The 5,964-nt window shown below is 39.8% G+C and overlaps 1 long non-coding RNA gene across 1 annotated transcript; it reads left to right on the forward strand.

The window, feature by feature from the left end:
• Positions 1-3,279: 3,279 nt before the first annotated feature.
• On the forward strand, positions 3,280-5,123 carry LOC114820146 (uncharacterized). The gene is made up of 3 exons (XR_011574084.1): positions 3,280-3,454; positions 3,537-3,642; positions 5,055-5,123. It is a non-coding gene; the product is annotated as an uncharacterized lncRNA (long non-coding RNA).
• Positions 5,124-5,964: the final 841 nt, after the last annotated feature.

Genomic DNA, 5,964 nt, shown 5'->3' on the forward strand with positions numbered 1-5,964 from the left:
TAATAATTGCAAGTCCTCCTATCCGGTAGAGTGTCAAACACAGTATAAATAATACAATCATTAGTCTGATATTGCACCAAACGTCCGATTATTTAGCCAGTACTATTCGATGATTATTTATCTTATCCGACCAAAATAATCAGTACAGTCTGAACTGCTAAACGAGGCCTAAAGGCAATTACTGTTTACTTGGGGGATTGAGTTGCCTATAATCCGCATGGGACTTTTAGGAGTGGAATTGTTCTAACGAAAAGGAGAGACCATGTTTTTTCAACTGTGTAAGCCACGTGAAATTCTTCCTCCCAGTTACTGGAAATCCCTATATGCATTGTTGTAAGCTTGACAACAACAACTCCAACCCTTCTCCCTCACTTTCCCACCAATTAAATCTTCATCATCTTCCTTGCAACCCATAACTCAAGACTTTCTTACATAGCCTTAACCTTTTTAAGCTCTCTCTCTCTCATCTTTCAAACGATAACCACCAAAAATTACTCCTAAGCTCAAGCATAACCAACTCATGCACTCTCATTTGCTGCACTAGTGGGTCTTTAGCTCCCACACATCAAGATCTCATGCCAAGCCTTTTCAGCATCGACTCGTCATCTCCAACCATTTCTAAAGTTGTTAGAAACACTTACGAAGGCCAAATAAGAGTTATTGGAAAGAACAACAGAGCATTCCCTACCTACTTTTCCTTTCAAGCTACTCTAGCCCTAGTTCTCACAAACTCACAAAATGGAGGACATGAAAACTTCATTCACCTTTTTCGGCGCAAGTTCACCACAAACATTCGAATTAAAAACTTGACATATTTTGTTTTATTATCCACAATTAGGAGTGTCATAATAAGTTTTTTAATTTACAATATATGTAAAGAGAAAAAATGCTTGTCAAAATCACCACTCAGTATTACTGTCTGGTGGTATTCATCTTCACTTGGAAGTGAGATGTCTTAGGTTCGAATCTTGTAGATGGGGAATTCGATGTACTAAAAAATATTTGTCAAAATCAAGTGCATGTTGATATGAAAACTTTTCTTAATAACATATAAGCCAGTGACCTAAAATGCATAACCGGGAGAATTTGTACGACGAAATGGCCAAAATCAACTAGACAAATAGCAACTTCAACTCGACAAATAGCAACAAAATTTTCCATAGTTAAGCGGTTTGACGAACTCAAATCTAAGCATGGCGTAGACCTAGACCAAGACTACTTCACTATTCGTCAAAAAAAAAAAAAAAAAAAACAAAAAGATTATTCATTAAAAATGGACTAACTCAAGTATAGGCTGTTTCTCATCCCTAATCTTCCTCCTATGGTGACATTTTCAAGTGGTTAGGCTTTTGTAAATGAAATACAAATGTTATTTAGTTACACTAACACACACATTTTATGTATTATTTGGTACAATATTTCTTAATAATTGTGGTTGCCACTTTTTGAGAAAACCTATATCATATACCAAAGAAACATTTTTTTTTTCATTCAGATATGTAAGTTTCAATTCATACAATGTGCATAGTAGTCCTATACCAAGCACTTATGTATGAATTTAGTAAGGTTTATGAAATTCTCTGTGGTTTGGTAAGGTTATGCTAATCTCTTTAGGGCCTTGATTATTTGTGAAATGTTGGAGGATGTTCCATCATATTTACATTTTTTTAAGAATGTTAGCTACCTTTTAGAAGTGTAATTGTTTATCCCATACAACATCTTTTAAAAGTGACTCAAACTTAGAATCATTTAGCTATATAACTGGAATGAGGATCCTCTCTGGATCCTTTTTGTAAGTATTCCAGGGATCCTCAAATCATGTCCGTTCATCGTACATCGTGCGACCAGTTTTTGTCAAGTACTATTCATATTTAATTTTAAATAAAAGTATTTAAAATTATTTTTGGCCGCACGATGTACGATGAATGAACACGATTTGAGAATACCTGAGATCCTCACAAAGAGGATCCGGAGATGATCCTTATTTATATAACTGTTATCAAATAAATAAAGAAACATAATATTTTTAATTAAATAATAAATGATAAGTACCTAAAACTCCCCAACCTTTTAGTGTCATTTCAAATTAGTTTCAACATTTTAAACATTTCAAACAAGTATCCAACTTATTGAAAATGTCACATCTGTTAAGCCTCGTTAATATTAACATATATTCTATTCAAAACAACCAATTGGTAATATCATGGTCAATATTAATATTAGTTGGATCAAAATCTGAATTTCAAACATAGATTATGTTGATGCACAATACCGGAGGGGTCTTGGAACAACGTAAATCCGACCGTGAATCTGCAAGAAAGTAAAGAACACAAGATGTATCGTGGTTCACCCCAATGTTTGGGCTACGTCCACACTGATGTTGATTGTATTTCTCTGTATGAATGTATGGATTACAAGTGTGAGGGGGAGTCCCCCAGAGAAAGAAAGAGTTTCTCTATGAGCTTTGTGGCTTGTATGTTTTGGGGGTATCCCCTGGTCTGAGATCTGAGTCTCTTTTGTGAGGGGGGAGGAGTCCCCTTTTATAGAATAAGGGGCTCATTCTTTTACATAATTATGGGCTAGGTAATGAGGCCCAAATGTTGAGGCCCAATGTGTCAAAGTCTGAGGCCCAATATGTGTGGTACCAACAGTAGTCCCCCAAGTCTTCAGTCAAGTGAGTCTTTTGGCTAGAGACTTGAAATTCAGTCCATGTGTGGGCCGAAGTAACTAGATGTCGTCTAGAACTGATTCTCGATATGAGGCGGTGTTCAATGTGAAATGATGCTCAACAAGAAGTAGCACATGTTGCGAGGCTGCTCGGCTTGTGGCTTATGTTGTTTTGGTTGGCTCGGCTTGTGGCGTTGAAGGTGAGGGAGTCCCTTTTATAGAATAAGGGCTCGCTCCTCAATACATAAATGATGGGCTAGAGTTGATGCTCGCGGCGAGGCGGTTGCTCAGTAGGTGGCGATGCTCTCTAATGATGGTGAGGGAGTCCCTTTTATCGAATAAGGGCTCGCTCCTCAATACATAAGTGATGGGTTAGGAGTGATGCTCATGGCGAGGCGATTGCTCAGCTGGTGGCGATGCTCTCTAATGAAGGTGAGGGAGTCCCTTTTATAGAATAAGGGTTCGCTCCTCAATACATAAGTTGTTACAACCACCCTCAAAATAATTGGAAAATCTGATTTTACCACCCCAACTGCCACGTGTCGATCATCAAACCCCCTTTCTTTTCTTTTTTTTTTTCTGACCTCCACCCCGTGACTCTCTTCTTCTTCGTCTCAACCCTCCCGTGCACCTCTCTCCCTCAAGCTCTCGTCTCTCTCTCTCCCCCTGGATTCTCGAAGACCTTAGCACCATCAGGAGGGACTCCCCACGAAGCAGGGACCCCTGCCCTGTGAGGTAAACGGCACGGAGCAAAGCTCCGACGAGTTTTCTTCCTTTTTCAGTAGGGGTAAGTCTCTAATCTCTCACTCTCGTACCTAGCTAAATGTTTGGTCGTGATTTATAAGCGTGAACCTTCCATTTTTACGTAGGTTTTACCTTGGAAACGTTTTGGGTGAGCACACCCATTTTTCCGGCGAACCCGTGCATTCCGAGGGCTATTCCGGTCACCTCCGACCGAGTTACGGTGTTTGGAAGGTAGAAATCTCATCCTCTCTCTTTGTTCTTCATTTTCGTACCTAGATCGGAGCTTGAAGCCCCCGTTTTCAGGTGACCGGAGCTGTAGCAGCTCCGGCCTTCTTCTTCCTCGGCACCAGGCCGTCTGGCCTCTCCCATTTCCTCCTCGGGCCTTAGGCCCGTGTGGTCTTAAACCCAAATCCCCAATCCCCTTTTTCTTTTAATTTTGTTAGTTTAGTTTTTAAAAACCCAATGGGCTCGGGCCCTAGTTTTGTGAGGCCTTGGGCCGGTTTAATTAAAGGGCTTAAGCCCTGTCTTTTTTATATAAGGCCTTAAGGCCTTTATATTTTGGTGGTGTGTGTGTGTGTGCACTTAGGCGTGTGTGTGTGTGTGATTAGGCATGCACATGCATGTTGTGCATGTGTGTGTGTGTTTGTTGAATATATGTTTGGGCTTAAGCCCAAACTCCTTTCTTTCACCCTAATAACCTTTTAACCCAAAACCCTAAACCCATCCAAATCCCAATCCCCTATTTTTAATTTAATTCAAACTCAATATTTTAGAAAATCCTTTTATTTATTAATTATATTTTTGTGCTTAGGTAAAGTTGCTATTAAGGAAATTCGTAATCCTGATTCGCGCGATTCTTCTGCTAAGGAATATTTGTGAGTGGACCCCTTCTAAAATTACATGATTTTATAGTTTAATTGTATGAATGATTAGCATGCCTACGAGTTTATGATTTGATTTATGTGAAGCCTGTTTATTGAATATATTGATTTTCGTCTCGTGTTTTTGTGAGGAATAAATTGTTAGCCTATTTTGAGCTATATTTTAATATATCGTATTTTCTATAAAAACCATGAACTGGTAGACTATCCGATGGATGACGATAGGATGCTAGAACATGTTTTTGAACCCCTCTTTATAGTATAGACGATGATCGGTAACCTATGCTATGAAGTGGTTATTTAAGAGAGACGTAAATAGTTGTGCGTACCTAGTAGACACTATGCCGCATGGGGCGAGGATCTGGTGTTGGCATGTAGGCAGGGAGAAATAATCCCTAGCGAAAGGCTGAGGGACACGGAGACAGGCATTGGGCCGGGAGGGAGTTATCTCTAGCTACGGGCACAGAGACTGAGGTGCAGGCATTGGGCCGGGAGTTATATTTATTCAGTGATCTTTCTAGCAGCACACCGCGCTTACGAGACGATTTATGATGCGTTTACTGTTTTGATTTCCGCGATGTTATTCCGCGATATGGCTTTTTGAGATACTTTGGCATGCTAGGATTTTTATTAAATCCATCACTTATTATGCTAGTAGTTTTCGTTTATATAAACTTTGGGGGTTAGTGTCTTGATAATTATTTTATTATTATTGTATATATAAACTTGGTCCACTCAGCTTTGTTTTGCGCTCCCATTCAGGACTTAGAATCAAGGCACCTAATCCCGGCGTCAAGACACTTCCGCAGCAGCATCTTCGGATCTTCTCGAATGTAGGACTCACTCCTTTATTCATTAAATTTTATCTTAATTCCTTTTAGTGATTAGGTTTAGTTGTATGCTCTGAGCACGTTCCTAAACTGTTAACTCATTGTATTTCAAATTTCTAACCCTTATTTATTTCTTATTCTTAGCTTTTGTATCAATTAATGGCTTTCGTCACCCCCGGGTGTCGGCCAGCACGTGTCGGTCCTGGTATTCAGGGAATATCAGGGTCGGGGCGTGTCAGATTGGTATCAGAGCGTGGTTTGTTCAGAGCATACTTAGGATTCTTTTCTATTCTCTTAAAGTGTTGGTTTTGACATCATTTGGATGTCACGACTTCCGGATTTTGTGCCAGTCGGTGCAGTTGTGCAAATATCTCTCGGATTAAATTGTCGCCTTCTGTTTGAAATTCAAGAACTCGTGTCGGGATTGTGCCTCATAGGAAACGAATTGGTTTGCTGGACGACTTTCAACATCGGATCTATACTCTGCGACGTGTATTCTTTGGGAATGGCAAGCATAGTCTGTGTTACTTGGAAGCGACGTGTTTTAGAAATCTCAATGTGCAGAAGTTTGGTAAAGACCAGCTGTAGATTCGAAATGGCGATGCCACTCTGCAACATGCGTTCCCTAGGAATTGCGGGCAGAGTCGGCTCTACTTCGAAATCTTGGGAAACTCCTTAGTAGCAGACACTATTCTCATCAATTTCCAAAAGGAGTTGCAATTCTTGTTATTGTTGTAGTTGGATTTGGATGATGAATATCCAGTTTTGTTTGGATAAACAGATTCATTGAATTTCACCTGGGTCTGGTACTTGGTGGTAAACCCTAGTCCCTCGTTCGCGTA

This window comes from Malus domestica, chromosome 12 (assembly GCF_042453785.1).
Source record: "Malus domestica chromosome 12, GDT2T_hap1".
Taxonomy (NCBI): domain Eukaryota; kingdom Viridiplantae; phylum Streptophyta; class Magnoliopsida; order Rosales; family Rosaceae; genus Malus; species Malus domestica.